Source organism: Balaenoptera physalus, assembly GCF_965194825.1.
Source record: "Balaenoptera physalus genome assembly, chromosome: 2".
NCBI lineage: Eukaryota > Metazoa > Chordata > Mammalia > Artiodactyla > Balaenopteridae > Balaenoptera > Balaenoptera physalus.
In genome coordinates, this window is record NC_138883.1 from 44660676 (window position 1) to 44678116 (window position 17441).

General features: G+C 39.8%; 1 long non-coding RNA gene across 1 annotated transcript in view; it reads left to right on the forward strand.

Moving 5' to 3' along the window:
* The first annotated feature begins 1542 nt into the window (after window positions 1–1542).
* Window positions 1543–17441, forward strand: part of LOC309655402 — a 66754-nt gene continuing 50855 nt past the window's right edge. The window contains exons 1-2 of the long non-coding RNA XR_014260818.1: window positions 1543–12646; window positions 13367–13431. This is a non-coding gene — a long non-coding RNA (uncharacterized lncRNA). The remainder of the gene's footprint in view (window positions 12647–13366; window positions 13432–17441) is intronic.

Below are 17441 nucleotides of genomic sequence, written 5' to 3' on the forward strand. Positions count from 1 at the left end.
GTTGGTTGTGGGCATAGTTCTCTAACCAGAGTGTCCCACTGTTCACAAACCTTTCCTCCTTCCCAGCACTGGAGGCCAGTAGAGTTATTTTTCCTTCTGGCCCTGGTGATGGGATGAATTAACAATCACCTTCTTGCATCCTTCCACTGCCCCCTCCACCATGACTACTCCAAGGGGGTACAACAGTTTACTCTCAAGTGGTACATTAGAGCAAGCTCCACGTACCCGGGAACAGAAAGGAAGACAACCATGGACAGCTAAGTAGTTTATCTAAAGAGGCAGCAGAGCTAAGGGGCAAAAGAGGGTCACGTGGTGGGGCCTGTTCTATCAGAAGGGAAAGACCACAGTCATAGCCATGGCAGAAACATTCTTTGAGATGAAATTAGGCTGTTCCATTTAAGAAGAAAGTTGCGTACCTGTTTACCTCAGCTGCAGCTCCCTTAGGTGGAGAGCCTGGTCTGGGATTGGAGCGCCCCAATTCATCAATGTCTGAGGCCCATCACTATCTTCCTCCAGACCTTGCAACACCCAAGAAGAGGAAACACTGACAAAGACCACTGAGACGCCAAGGCATTACTCAAGTTGCAAGGCAGAGGAAGGGGCTGAGAATCCACTCCTCTTTCAGAGGAGGGGGTGGAGATTTCTGGGGCAAGAGGATAAGCTGCATAGCAGGTGTCGGGGTGGAGGAGATGCTAGAAGCCAGAGAGCAGAGAGGGGTGAGGGACTCTACCCCAGAAAAACACAAGTCATGGGGGTCTTTGTTTAGTTGGTTCTTCCCATTTGTAGCACAAGAGGACACTGAGTGAGTTGCCGTCGTTGGTTGTGTCTGCTTCCAGCAAGGCATCGCTACCCTCCAGTTATTACCATCCCAAACCATTTTTGGGACAGATGCCAGCATCCTGGAGGTCACTAGGAAAAAAAAACTCCAGAAGCTAAACACATGATGATGCAACTTCTTTAGTGTTTCTGCAGGTTAGTGAAGATTCCTCTCATAGTGACTTGTATGACCGAAGTTATATTCACCTTAACCACCAAATAAGATGGCAACCCAAAATGTTATGAAATTCTTCTGCTTCCTAAATTTCTTTGAAAAAATATCTTTTAAAAACTGTCCAAACTTAAAGGTGAGAGGGCACATGGAACGTTTGAATCAAGAGCTCACAGCAGAGAAATTCAAGGGTAAGACGTAACAGTATGGTGAGAGCACACAAGCCCAACATGGTAAGGAGGCCAAGATGCTCAAGCCTTTTATGCTAGAATCATCATAAACATGCAAACAATGATGATGAGAATTCACTGAGTGCTTACAAAGTGCCAGGCGCTCTCTTAAGTGCTTTTTGTGTAATAACTTGTTTAACAAGCAAATGTTTGGCAATCAAGCGCAAACAGAAAAGAGAAAAATCCCTAATGTTTCCCTCAAAAGCCGTATTAAAATTCAAATGCTCTTCTTCCTTGATACAGTTCATTATTCACTAATCATTGATAGCATCCTTAGACAACAAGCAAGCAGACACCAATGTGGCAAGGCCAACTCTACTAGATTTTCCTAATGATGAGTTTCCCATCAGAGGTCCCCGGCGTTGCAACCTGTTATGGAAGTGGGTACCAGTGTTTTCGTGGTAAAGATTTAGGTTGAAATAAGACCCAGTTGTTTGAGCAACATAAATTGAAGGAGCATTATCTAAATAAGTAAATTATCTTTTAATCAAAACTAATTAACTGTCTTTTTCTGTTTATAATTCATTAGTTTTTAAAATGTGTTACTATACAAAACATACAAGTCATTAATTAAAATCCCTACAATCAAATTAGGCTCTGTGGGTCTGGAAACTTTAACAGATAACGTATAGGGGTCGGCATGGCAACTCAGCAAGTTGTAATTCTGTACCTTCCTGGGCAAAGACGTAGAAAGAAGACAATATTGGGGAGATACCAGCACCAGAAATCAAGTTAATCTTTGACTCAAGCCCTCTGTAATTTTGTTTGCTAACCATTCACCATGTGGAGGAAAAACAGATAGTAAGAAGGCATAAAAGAGCTCATTTCAAAGCTCCCTAAAACTGTCAATTCCACTCTATTCCACTCTCTCAAATTGCCATTTCCTCAGCAGAGCAGGAAATGGGAAGAGAATGCAGGGAGATGGTGGTGTCATAAAACAATGAGCTTGAAGGAGAAAGTGGAATCTTTGCTTCCGAGTGGCAGGTGCTTCCCCCAGGGGAAGGATTCTGTGTAATCCTTGGATTAGAGCCCACCCTCAAATCAGTGTTACGGGCCAATTACCAACCTGGAACAACGCGGAAGCCACGGCACCAAACTCACAACCTGCAGGCACACTCTCCCTTTCCAGTACATGCAAGACTGGAATTTATCAGGCACTGAGCTCTTACCACCTTCCAGGGTAGCTGATTATATACTGGAGGTCGTATGGGTGAACATCGACTCTCATCCCCCCACGCATTTTGTGAAGCAGGGCACAATCGATGAAGACTTTTCAGCCTTTTTGTGTAATTCTTCACTTTCTCGTTCGCCTTATTCAACCTTCACTGAATGGGGGTTCTCTGAGACAGTCTCCCTCCCCCCTACCACATCAGTCCCAATTTCTCCGTTTAAAATACTTAAAACTGATGGATTATAAGATCTAGTTACTGGGCAGATAACTTGCCAAATGCGGACAGGAAAGGTAAACAATAACCATAATAACCTGGAGGACATTACTAGTGGCAGGGATGTAAATTACTTCGCTTTTAAAATTCCAAAATGTTAGCAACAACGGAATCAGTTGCATGGCTGTCATCAATAGTGCTGGTCCCGTGTTATGTTATTTGCAGTGAAGGCAACTTCTCCCCTGCCTGGGGACACAGGGGGAGGGGCTCATCCAAAGTCAGTGATGTTAGAACTGGAACAAGCATGGGGGTCAGAGAAGGGTTCTCTTCTTAGATGATGCTAAGTGTGATGAATATGTCTAGAAGGCAGTCACAGGTAACATATTAACAAATAAAGTAAATGATTTCTTAGTTACCAAGACAATTCCAATTTTTTGGGGGGGGTTTACACTGAAGACAGTTTCATTTATTAGGAGTTGATTCACAAGAGGAATTTATTCAACTTCCTAACTTTGTAATGGGACGTTATTTATGAAACAATTCATGGGGGCTAGGGAGGGAGTCACTGCTAAGTGAGCTGGCCACACTTGAACCCAGGGGTTTGGGACAGTCTACTTTTCAACACAGATCAGCAGTCACGTGCTAAGAAACCACAGTGGTAATGAAAGCTGTGCTGTTGCATAAATGGCCTTTGTCAGCTGCTACAATGTGGCATGAAAAGGACACCCGGGCAACTTTGCTTGTAATGGATGCCTTTCTATCCTGGTTCCCACAGAACTAACTCTAGTCCCTTCTTGACCACATTCACCAGAGGAAAACACTTGACTGAAATTAGCTTGATAATGTGTGATGGTTACACAACTTTGTGAATGTGCTTAATGCCACTAAATTTTACACTTAAAAATGGCTAAAATGGTAAACTTCATGTTACAGATATCTTACAACAATAAAAATGAGATTAAAAATGGTAGACTTCATGTTATATATATTTTACAACAATAAAAATGAGATTATCAAGTTTTCTTTTTTAAAAAAGTGACATATATATATGCTGTATAAGATGTATATGTATATAGGTGTGTGTGTGATAGAGAGAGAGAGAGAATGAGTTACACAGTGTGGTGGTGGAATTTCCTAAGCAGACAAGAATGTGATAAGTTGGGTAGCACTTGTGGTGTTAGGCCTTAGCAGCTGAAACCCCCTCTACTCTGGAGGGATCTCAAGATGGAAGCTGAAGGCTAGCAGGTGTTCTCCTCACCTGCTCTCTGGTAGTCGGGGAATAGACCAACTGGAAAGTATTCAGTAGAATGTTCACACCCAGGACTTTAAATCTTGAGGGACCCAAAGATGCAGGTTCCGCCAGATCTACCATGGAGTTGAATGGAGGGGCGGTGAGCAACAGGGTGGCACTGCCAGGGCTGCATCCTAAACCAAATGAGGACAGCTCGGTAGTGTCTTGCCTCCTTTAGTTCCTGCCCCTTTTCCTGGTTTCTCCAGCCCTCCTGTTAATTCTGCAATAAAATCCTTCTAGTAAATTCTTTTTCTGCTTAAGTTACCCTGTGCTAATCTCTGTAGTTTGCAATTTTAGTGATAGACAAAAGAGAAGATTCCGTTTCTCTCATACTGTAAAATAATACTTGAAGTTGAAGTCAAATAGGAATTCAATTTTTTTAACCAAGTGAGTGAGAATCTTTTTTAAATTTAATTTTATTTCAGCTTTATTGAGGTATAATTGACATATAAAATTGTAAGATAGTTAAAGTGTACGTCCATCATGAATATGATATACATGTTCATTTTGAAAGGATTTCCCCCCATCAAGTTAATTAACACATCCATACCTCAAATATTTATCTTTGTAGTTTTCTATTTTTTGGTGAGAAGGTTCTAATCTCTTAACAAATTTCAGTGATACAATAGTGTTATCAACTCTAGTCACCATGTTTCACATTAGATCCTCAGACCTTATTCATCTTGCAGCTGAAAGTTTGCACCCTTTTACCTCTCCCTAGTCCCCCTGCCCCCAGCCCCTGACAACCGCTCTTCTACTCTGCTTTTATGAGTTTGACTTTTTATTTTTTAGATTCCACATATAAGCAATACCATGTAGTATTTACCTTTCTCTGTATGTCTTATTTCACTTAGCACAATGCTGTTAAAGTCCATCAATGTCACAAATGGCAGGATTTCTTTCTTTCTCATAGCTGAATATTATTCCATTATATACATATATATATATATATATATATACACACATATATATATACGCATATATGTGTATATATGTATATGTGTGTATAGATATATCTATACATAAATATGATATATATACATATATATAAACAAAGATATAGACATATCACATCTTCTTTATCCATTCATCTGTTGATGGACACTTAGGTTGTTTCCATGTCTTGGCTATTGTAAATAATGCTGCAATGAACATGCGAGTGCAGGTATTGCTTCTAGATCCTGACTTTGATTATTTTGGATATATACCCAGAAATGAAATTGCTGGATCATATAGTAGTTCTACTTTAATTTTTTTTTAGGAATTTTCATACTGTTTTCCATAGTGGCTGCATCAATTTACATTCCCACCAATAGTGAACAAGGGTATGTTTTCTTCACATTCTCATCAACACTTGGTGAGCCAAGTGTCTTTTTGATAACAGCCATTCTAACAGACGTGAGGCGATATTTCATTGTGGTTTTGATTTGCACTTCTCTAATGATTAATGATGTTGAGCATCTTTTTATGTGTCTATTGGCCATCTGTATGTCTTCTTTGGAAAAATGTCTATTCAGGTCCTCTGCCCATTTTCAAGTCAGATTAGTTTTTGGCTTTTGAGTTGTATGCATTCTCTATATATTTTGAATATTAACCCTTTATCAGATATATGATTTGCAAATAAATTCTCCCATTCTGTAGGTTGCCTTTTCATTTTGTTGATGGTTTCAAGTGAGAATCTTAATTAAATCTATAGCCACAAGTCTTCTTCTGTTGTCACAAAACCATTCCACCCTGCCCATTTTCAGTCAAGCAGGGGCTCAAATGACTAAGAAATAGTTTTCTTTGCTGTCACAAGACACAAATTCCCTGGAAGATCAGAAGGACTGATTTCATGTGCTCTGGTCAATGACAATTTTATGGGCTTTGCAGAAATTAAATGACAGTAAAAATAATTACATGAATGCCTTCACAGACGTTTTGGGGTTGTTTGATATTCTGGTAATATTTTAGGTCCTTTGCATAATCGGATTAAGCCACATGAACACGTAACTCCAGAGCTAAAGGCCACTGTCATTCCAGGAAAGAGACCAGCATTAGCACACAAATTAATTCCTGGGTAAACCAGAGACAAAGAAGTTAAGGCTTTGATCCAAGACGTATGATTTTCAAATCATCTCCCAGTTAAAGAGATAGCTCCTGAAGCGAATCACTGGCAACTGGGGTAGGTGTTGTGCCCCCTTCATGACCACCAAGTGTCCCACAGAAGAAAACATGCTCTTGAAGTTGCTGACCTGCCACGTGAGAAAAAGTGCCTTGTGGAGAGTGTGGGGAGAATTGACACTGTGAAAGAGGTTGCCATTTTCTCCCCTTCGCGCCCTTGGGTGAATGACTTCAGCACCTTTGAGCAGGGTGCTGCCTTTCCCGCACTGTAAAAACGGCTGTTATGTTTATCGATCATGCAGAGGCGCCACGAGGCTCAATTTATTAGTTAATGTTTGTGTTACACTCTGCAACTCTTAGATGGAAGGTGTTATAGAAATGCAAAGCAGCAACATATTATCTAAACATCTGCCTCCTCAAATAGCTCTCTAGAAAGTCTTCATTGTTTCAGCACAAATGATTCCTCCAAAAATGGATAATTCTGTCCAGGTCTTTCTTGGTCTATAAATCATTTCTCCCTCCTTTCAGTACACAACATCTCTGTGCAGAGTACACTCCGGTGGCTGTGCTTTCCATCTTGTCTTTGCAATGGTCACTGCAGATGCTGCTCCCTTGTGTGTGTGCACTGCAATTTCTTCCAGGTCCACCTTTTCCTTCCACATCTGCCCTCTTCATCCTTTATTCCAAAAAGCCATTATAATTTTGTTTTTCCTTTGATGTTTAATTTTACACATGGGCATGTTACGTCTAACCCAGGGGCTTGGTGTTTTAAAATTTGTCTGTAAAATCAAGGAAAATTACTTAAAAGTTTCTTGAAAATAAAAGAAAATGCAAAAAAAAAAAATTTGGTCCAAGTTGAACATGTTTGGATGAGATTAAATTAACTGCTGGATTGCTAAAGATTATATTGGAGATGATTTCTGCTAAAGTTAATTCTGTCCATAATTTTGTTAAAACTCTGGCAAGTCCCCCACAGCAAATGGATATTTATTTCTATAGCAATTCCATAGTTCCAATATGTATATACTTAGATGTAATAGCTTCTTTTCAAATTCAACTAGAGAAAGAAAATGAATAATAAATGATATTAACATATGGTATTCAAAGGTTTTCCTCTTCCCACATTTTTACTACCACTTCAATCTTGAGAGTATTTTTTTCTTTCACATATTATTCTTCAACCCTATTGTTTGTGGTTATGGGAGTGTCCTAAAATGTACCTTGGATTTGTTTAATCAGGTATAAAAAGATGACAGACACAGAGACAACTGACTTTGAAAGAAGGGTTTATTACTTACAGTTCCCACGAGGAAGGGGCGTGCTGTGCCATGCAGGGCCACATGAGGAAGCACCCAAGTCATTCAGGAAGCAGGAGTGATGGAAAAGCATGGCCCAGGGTGTCTACTGTGGTTTCTGCAGGAAGGAATGGGCGAGGCAGGGTAGGCAAATTTGAGCAAATTTAGGATTGGACAGTTTGAATAATTTGGGCAGGCTCTGGGCTATGAGGGTGGTCTCTAGTTGTCCAGTCCCTGGCCCAGGGGTGATTTAGGGCAGGGAAAATATTGGCTTGGTGTGTGAGCATTTGATAAAGGAGGTGGCTGGGGACATGGACTTTGGATTTGTTGGCTTGTACATGAAAGTTGTGCTCACAGACAAGGTGTTTGTTATCTCTAAGAATTAGCTAACTCTGGGAGGGCAGTCTCTCCCCAGGTTCACAAGGCCCCCAATATGTCAAAACACCATAAAATACAGAAAATAAAAAACATGGTAATACAGGAAGATCTTCTCTGAAATCTTCTGAGAAAATCTTTAAAATAAGATTTTGGCCACACAGATCTCTCACTCTTTATTTAGTGTTAAAATATATGCTTTAAAAGGAAGAAAAGTTGTGAAAATAATCATGAAAATAGCTATCATTGATGAACACTTACTATGACTAGTGATTAGTGAAATACTACATATGCTGTCTCATTTGCAGTATTCAACTATAAGAATGTTAAAACGAGGAAGAAAAGGTTAAGTTACCTTCCTGTCCTTATTTATTTGTTGTGTTATAGTAAAGCATCTCAAGACAAGCGTTGTGAGACGCTGCTCTAGGGGGTTTTGAAAGAGGTAAATCAGCATTTTCTTCCTTCTTAACGGAGATGAGTCAGCCTTTCAACACTCATTTGTGGTGTTGTAAAGCTGCTCACTTAAGTGCCTAACCTGCCATGCTGGGTGTTAATTGGCCATTTGAATTAATTCTAGCATTGTTTGGAAGCTCGGCTCTGACACATGGCTCTAACTGAAAATCTCTCCATCTATAATGTCCTCAGTTTGTGGATAAGGGTTCTTAGACTGGCATCATACAGGCAGTTATCACCTGTCATATGGACCACCACTCCCCAAACCATACCCATGACTGGTATTGTTTTGTCTGAGCAAGGATGCAACCTCAGAATCTCTCAACACAGCATTCTAGGAATTCATAACCTATTTTCCTAGGTTGCATGAGATATAAAACCTGTTTAATGTGTTTGCCATCACTATATAAAAGAATGAAGATCTTATCTCTATCCATGGTTACAATTGATTTTTAGAGAGTTGTTGATTAAAAGATAATCAATAAATTATTATTTATTGATTAAACATTAAAGATGTAATTTGATCTTTATATGTTTATAATGGATCTTTGTCTTATGAAATGTGCAAGGTAGGCTCCTGTTAACCCAGCCCATTTCCCAGGTAGCTTCAGATGGGCATCTATTACTCTCGACTGCATATCAGTCCCTGGGGCCACTTCTCTCTGATAGCAGGACAACTCTTTCACACAGGGGATCGATTCCTTGAGTGTGGTAAGGTTTGTTTGGAGCTGTTGCTGCCAGCCTTGCCTTCCTTGTTCCCCAACCTCAACCTCCCTACGCCTCACCCCTAGCTTTATAGGGGAAGGCACTTGATTCTGGCCAGATAACACCATCCCTGTCTCCATAGTGACTGGTTGTAGGCTGAACCAATCACAGTCCTTCCTGGGACTAATGCTCGAGCATCAGGGGAGACTGTGCCTGCTGGAGATGATAGGCCAGGAGGGTGTAAGTAAGGGGCTAGTGGTGGCCAACTTCCTATCACGTGGAAGACATCATGTGAGCTCAGCCTAGAGCTGGAGAGAGACAGAGACCTTGGATCCAACCATTTCTGACGCTATATATACTGCTTAAACTTCCTAGGTACAAGAGCCAATAAATTAATTTTTTGTCCCCTTAGGCTGGTTTAAGTTGAACTTGCAACCAACAGAGCTCACAAATACAAAAATACTTTTAAAATATCAAGGAGATATTTTACTTGATAGTGTTATTTTCTAGTGTTCCAACTGTTGAACAAGTGCTTAATATTGAAGAGGTACATGATTTATATAATAAGATAACGTTTACTGAGCTTACTATGTGCTAGGTGTACACTTTCTGTGTAGTGAATCATTTAATTCTCATAAAATCATTTGAGGTGGGTATTGCTAGCATTATTACACAAATGCAGAAACTGGGACACTGAATAGTTAAGAAACTTGTCGAAGGTCACAGAGCCTAGAAGTGGTAGAGTTGGGATTTGAACCAGGCAGACTGGCTCGAGTCTGTGCTTTTAGCCACTACACTGAACTTAGAGCCTAGTTCTGTCCTCTGGGAAAGTTTTTCATAGTTATTTCTAATAACAAGAGAGAACAAGGCACAGTATCCCTTCTCCTTTCAATGCCTCATACGACTCCCTGGCCCCTGGGTGTTATTCTAACCTTCCAAGGTGAGCAAGAAAGCCTAGTTACCCTTTGTATGAGAATCTGAGAATCACTGCCCTTTAGACTTAAGAATATTTCAGAAGAAATGCTACTCTTGAGCTTGAGTCTAAATCAGCCCAATACTCCTCCCTGAAAATGCCCATCTTATCATAAGTATATAAGTCTATTGAAAGATGGTATTAAACCAATGATGAATTTAACTCAAAATACACAGGTGAACCTCAGTATATAATATAGGATAAATATATCTAAGAAAGTCAAATATTATGAGATGAGAAAAGATATACCTACTGCTCAGGGATTGGAATCAAGAGCAGAAAAGTCTGCTGTGCTTAAGTGGGTAAAGTCACAGGATTACATTTTCGTTGATAACTGGGGAGAATTCTCCCTGAAGCTCAAGTTCTTGATGCCCTCTGTTCCAGTCCCTGGTAGAATTGTCAAATCCCTCTTTCAGCTCTTAGTTACTTGATTACCTGCTGAAGTCCTGCAATTGCCACAGCTGTTGCTATTTTAGCTCCTTGAATTTATGAGCACCAGTACGTCTCCCTTGCATCTGCTTTGGCTGTTGCTTTTGAAATGAGCAGTAGCATGGGAAGTTTTGGGGGGTGCAGCCCAAACAGCTCTGTGGGGCTGAGGGCAGCTAAGAAAAGGAGCAAATCTTTACCTGGGGATTGGAATAGTAGCAACATTAAATGTGTATATATTTTTCTGAGGAATGCCAAGTAGTTTTAAAAAGAGAATCCTGACTCATCATGCAGAAGCACAAGGACACACACCAAAAATAGTGGCGTGACTCTGCAGTGAGGTGACAGTGGGTTTTGCTTTTCAAATAGAGGGGTAATATATGGAGAGAGGGCAATTTTCTTTTCTCTAAAGGACCCTGTCAGCTCAGGAGGATCTTCCTTTCAGATGATTGCTAGGTGAACAGAGGAGATGGAGGGCAGGGAGGGAGCAGGATGTGGATCTGGAGGGAGGTGGTACCATTTCTGTAAGCATTTCTCCTCACTTTTCTTAATGGAAATCAACATACACTCTGGTTTCCTCAAGGTCTAGATCAAATTGATCTTTAGCCAAGGAGCAAGCCCATCAGACGTCTTTACAAGTCCTCAATTCTATTTGGGCTTTGATTTGGGGAAAGCTATTTTTCACATCTGCCTGGCTTTGCCTAACCTCATGTTGCCACGACCTCAGAGGAAGGCCAATTGCCGAGAAGGTTCACTAAGGACAATAAGATATCTTCCGCAGAGTCAGATGTTTGGGATCTTGACATGCCCCACAGCTGGGCTCACTGGCTCTTAATGCACAAGTGGCCAGAGTTACCAGCTGAAGCACCTCAGAATGAAACTGCATCTCTCCTGGCCTGAGCTGCAAAGACTGGACCTCTGTTTCTACTCAGAGTGGCTCCTTCAGAAGACAGAGGGAGAGGATGCATCTCCCCACCAAAATGAATTCTGGTCAACTCCAAGTGAATCTACACACCCCATTAAAATAAAGTTGATTTAACAAATCATTGCTGAATGGCACATTTAAAGGAGAATCATTAAATGTTATGTTTTAACATTTTTGTAAGAAATTATCTGAAGGTAAAAGGAAGGAAAGAAAGATTAATTTGGGTCTGTGTTGGTCAAATCTTGAGGAGCACTAACTTTCTGAGCAGAAAAGAACTTTTTAGAGTCCTGAAATGGAAACTGGATACACAAAAGCTACGTGGTTGAACACAGCTCCTGCCCTGGGGTTTCAGATCCAGGTGTGGGACTTCGGCCCCTGTGTAAGACGTTGTGCAGCAGACTAATACTCTCACTGAGAATGACTAGAAATGCCACAGAAAATATAATCAATTTTAAAATTCTGTTAAAATGCCTAAGAGGGCTGCTGATGCCCATGCGTCACAACTAGACGGGTCTATATTTTGAAGAGGGTAGAATCACTGATAGGAGAGCTGTTGATCGGCAGCTTCTGTTAACCTGGGACATTTGCAGACTCTGGATGTAGAGTAAGAGCCTGAGAATCTGGTCTTTGGACAGAGAACTGCTACTGGAGGTGAGAAACCAGCCGAGCTCTTGACAGTCTTGTAGGGTTGGAAAGACAATGTTAGTAGCCAGTAAGAGGTTACCAGCTGTGAGCATAAACATGCCATGGGCATCCATTACTATGTTTCATAGAAGGAATGCAGAATTGTGGTCAATCCTGTAAGAAGGTCAGATAAGAGCTTCTCCAGAAAGGGTTGTTCAGGATGAGGAACAGCTTTCATTAGCAAAGCGGGAGTATTCCAGAGAATTTAAATAAGTGATACTTTAACAACTAGACAAGTTAAACTAGTGAAGCTGTGCGTTATCATCACTCAAATCCATTTCACCTGACTTCACTAATCAAGGTTTTCAGACTTGCATGTCCTCCAAGCTGCTTATAGCCTAAACAATAAGATATTCGCCTGAGTTGCCTTCCAGGAACTTGGCCGTCAGCTGTGTCTAGTTTAGAGCTCAGCCGGTTAAGACTGGATGGGATTACCAAACCCTCCACTGGGCATGCGCAAGTGTCCTCTCTGTGACCCTTTTGACTCCAGAGGGCCGAAAACTCCACCCCCAGATGATGGTAAGCACTTCCACGTTTGAACGGACAGAGGCCTGTAGTTAGTCACGGCTGCGCAGAACCACGATTACCGCACCTTTTTCCAATCACCTTTCCCCACGCCCCTTCCGCTTACACGTCTCAGACCGCCCTGCTGCTTGATCGCATAAATACCCCTGGCCCCTCGCTTTAAGGAGGGCGGGTTAGAAGCTTGTTCTTCTGTGTTATTGCTTGGCTGCCTCGCAAATTAAAACCCTTTTGGCATTTTGACTTCGGGCATGGGGCAAAACGAACCTGGTCCAGGAACACTACCTTAAGGTATTGATTAAAATTTTATTGTAAAGAATGAAAATGTAATATATATATCACCAATACATGTGCATATATAGTAATATATCTATAGTCATAATTCCTTTTTAATTAATATATTTAACATAAATGATATTTCTACCATGCTCAAAACAGGCTTTTTTAAAAAATTAATTATTTATTTATTTTTGGCTGTGTTGGGTCTTCGTTTCTGTGTGCAGGCTTTCTCTAGTTGCGGCGAGTGGGGGCTACTTTTCATCGCGGTGCACGGGCTTCTCATGGTCGTGGCTTCTCTCGTTGTGGAGCATAGGCTCTAGACGCGCAGGCTCAGTAGCTGTGGCTCACGGGCTTAGTTGCTCCGCGGCATGTGGGATCTTCCCAGACCAGGGCTCGAACCCGTGTCCTCTGCATTGGCAGGCAGATTCTTAACCACTGCGCCACCAGGGAAGCCTAAAACAGGCTTTTTGGAGTTTAAAGTTTCCCTTTGCAATCTTCAAACACTAGTTTAGGAGGAAAAGAAAGGGTTTGATAGGCAGAATCTGATCCTGTTTGGATTATCATCAGCTCCAGATTAATGCATTGCAAATTGTCCTGTACTGTGTGGCAGGTTAGGCCACTTTTGGACTCTAGGCTCCTGAAGAATGGAGCTAATACTGTGCATCTGATGTACACAGGATGCCACCAATATTAGTTCTCATGAATATGCTTTTTTTTTTCTTTTAAATTCAGGCCTGGAACAAGAATGCAGCTCAGGACTATCCAGTTGGCGTCTGCCTACACTTATGTTTTGCAAGGTACCATACTATAAATGTTTTTGTATTCTATTAAGTGATTTTTGTCTGACATGAATATTTATAAGAATGGATACCATTGTTAGATGTTGTTAGTGATTTAACTTTGAAAAGATTTTCTATTTCTCTTTCATGCTTCTGGTTTTTATTGACGAGTATTAAGATTGAAGGTGAGCTGTGAATCTTTTTTTCCCCAGCCAAACACAAAATAACTGATAAGGCCGATATAAGATTATAACTATATTCAATAATCCTAGATTTCAAATTTTTTCTTATTGGAATAATTTTATCAATTTAGGCTAACAACATGTATACCACTAAAATATTGCTTTTTTGTGGAGACTCTCTTCAGCAAGTGGTATTGGGAAAGCTGGACAGCCTCATGTAAATCAATGAAGTTAGAACACACCCTCACATATTACACACACAAAAACCCCTCAAAATGGCTTAAATAATTAAATATAAGACAGGACACCATAAAACTCCTAGAAGAGAACATAAGCAAAGCATAAATCTCTGACATAAATCATACCAATGTTTTCCTAGGTCAGTCTCCCAAGGCAATAGAAATAAAAGCAAAAATAAACAAATGGGACCTAATCAAACTTGTAAGCTTTTGCACAGCAAAGGAAACCATAAGCAAAATGAAAAGACAACCTACAGATTGGGAGAAAATATTTGCAAATGATGTGACTGACAAGGGATTAATTTCCAAAATATACAAACAGCTCATACAACTCAGTAACAACAACAACAAAAAATCAAAATAGACATTTCTCCAAAGAAGACATACACATGGCCAACAGGCACATGAAAAATGCTCAACACCTCTAATTGTTAGAGCAATGTAAATCAATGAGGTACCACCTCACAGTGGTCAGAATGGCCATCATTAAAAAGTCTACAGATAAATGCTGGAGAGGGTGTGGAGAAAAGGGAACCCTCCTACACGGTCGGTAGGAATATACATTGGTGCAGCCACTATGGAGAACAGTATGGAGGTTCCTTAAAAAACTGAAAGTTAGAGATACCATATGATCCAGCAATCCCACTCCTGGGCATATATCCGGAAAAAAACTCTAATTTGAAAAGATACATGCACCCCAGTGTTCCTAGCAGCACTATTTACTATAGCCAAGACATGGAAGCAACCTAATTGCCCATCAACAGATGAATGGATAAAAAAGATATGGTATATATACACAATGGAATACCATTCAGCCTTAAAAAAGGATGAAATAATGCCATTTGCAGCAACATGGATGGACTTAAAGGTTATTATACTAAGTGAAGTAAGTTAGAAAGAGAAAGACAGCATATGATATCACTTATATGTGGAATCTAAAATATGACACAAATGAACATATTTATAAAACAGAAACAGACTCACAGACGTAGAAAACAAACGTAGAAAACAAACTTATGGTTACCAAAGGGGAAAGGAGGTGGGGGAGGGTTAAATGAGAAGTTTGGGATTAGCAGATACTAACTACTATATATGAAACAAACTGTATATAGCACAGGGGACTATATTCAATATCCTCTAATAAACCATAATGGAAAAGAAATAAAAATCCTGCTTTTATCTACATACATATTGGGAATCTGCATGAGATTTTGATTTGTTTTGAAAAGTGTTGTACACATAGACTAAATAAAGTTTTCAAATTGTCTAAGTTAAAACAATATGATAAGGACACTTGATCTATCTTCTTAAATGTAAGTGCAATATTGTGGACTGTAGGTACAATGTTCTACAGATCTCTTGAGCTTAATCATCTTATTTAACTGAAATGTCATGCCTGTTAACTAATAACACCTCATTCCCCCCCCACCCCCATCCTCTAGAAACCACCATTCTAGTCTTTGATTTTATGAATTTGAACTATTTTCAATACTTCATATAAGTGGACTCATGCAGTGCTTGTCTTTCTGTGTTGGGCTTATTTCACTTAGGCTAATGTCCTCAAGGTCCATCCATGTTGTCACATATTGCAGAATTTCCTTCAGTTTTAAGGCTGAATAATATTTCATTGTATGTATATACCACGTTTTCTTTATCCAGTCATCTGTCAACAGAAATTTGGGTTGTTTCTGCACTTAGCTATTGGGAATAGTGCTGCAATGAATATGGGACTGCTGGTATCTCTTCAAGATCCTGATTTCAATTCTTTTGGATATATATCCAGAAGTGGGATTGCTGGATAATATAATAGTTCTATTTTTAATGTTTTTGAGCAACTTTCATACTGCTTTCTATAGAGGCTGCACCATTTTGCATTCCCACCAACAGTGTGCAAGTGCCCCTATTTGTACACATCCATGCGAACACTTGTCTTTGTTTTTTTATAATAGCCATCCTAACAAGTAAGAGGTGATATCTCATTTGGTTTTGATTTGAATTTCCCTAATAAGTGATGAAGAGCATTTTTTCATATACCTGTTGGTCATCTTCTTTGCAGACACATCTATTTAAGGCCTCATAACTTTTTTTTTTTTTGGATTTTGAATTTTATTTTTTTATACAGCAGGTTCTTATTAGTTATCCGTTTTATACATATTAGTGTATACATGTCAATCCCAATCTACCAATTCATCACACCACCACCACCCCTGCCACTTTCCCCCCTTGGTGTCCATACGTTTGTCCTCTACATCTGTGTCTCAATTTCTGCCCTGCAAACCGGTTCATCTATACCATTTTTCTAGGTTCCACATATATTCGTTAATATACGATATTTGTTTTTCTCTTTCTGACTTACTTCACTCTGTATGACAGTCTCTAGATCCATCCATGTCTCTACAAATGACCCAATTTCGTTCCTTTTTATGGCTGAGTAATATTCCATTGTATATATGTACCACATCTTCTTTAGCCATTCGTCTGTTGATGGGCATTTAGGTTGCTTCCATGACCTAGCTATTGTAAATAGTGCTGCAGTGAACATTGGGGTGCATGTGTCTTTTTGAATTATGGTTTTCTCTGGGTATATGCCCAGTAGTGGGATTACTGGGTCATATGGTAATTCTATTTTTAGTTTTCTAAGGAACCTCCATATTGTTCTCCATGTGCCTGTATCAATTTACATTCTCACCAACAGTGCAAGAGTGTTCCCTTTTCTCCACACCCTCTCCAGCATTTGTTGTTTGTAGATTTTCTGATGATGCCCATTCTAACTGGTGTGAGGTGATACCTCATTGTAGTTTTGATTTGCATCTTTCTAATAATTAGTAATGTTGAGCAGCTTTTCATGTGCTTCTTGGCCATCTGTATGTCTTCTTTGGAGAAATATCTTTTAAGTCTTCTGCCCATTTTTGGATTGGGTTGTTTTTTTCTTTTAATATTGAGCTGCACGAGCTGTTTATATATTTTGGAGATTAATCCTTTGTCCGTTGATTCGTTGGCAAATATATTCTCCCATTCTGATGGTTGTCTTTTCATCTTGTTTGTAGTTTCCTTTGCGTTGCAAAAGATTTTAAGTTTCATTATGTCCCATTTGTTTATTTTTGTTTTTATTTCCATTACTCTAGGAGGTGGATCAAAAAAGATCTTGCTGTGATTTATGTCAGTGTTCTTCCTGTGTTTTCCTCTAAGAGTTTTATAGTGTCTGGCCTTACATTTAGGTCTTTAATCCATTTTGAGTTTATTTTTGTGTATGGTGTTAGGGAGTGTTCTAATTTCATTCTTTTACATGTAGCTGTCCAGTTTTCCCAGCACCACTTATTGAAGAGACTGTCTTTTCTCCATTGTATATTTTTGCCTCCTTTGGCATAGATTAGTTGACCATAGGTGCATGGGTTTATCTCTGGGCTTTCTATTCTGTTCCATTGATCTATGTTTCTGTTTTTGTGCCAGTACCATATTGTCTTGATTACTGTAGCTGTGTAGTATAGTCTGAAGTCAGGGAGTCTGATTCCTCCAGCTCCGTTTTTTTCCCTCAAGACTGCTTTGGCTATTCGGGGTCTTTTGTGTCTCCATACAAATTTTAAGATGATTTGTTCTAGTTCCGTAA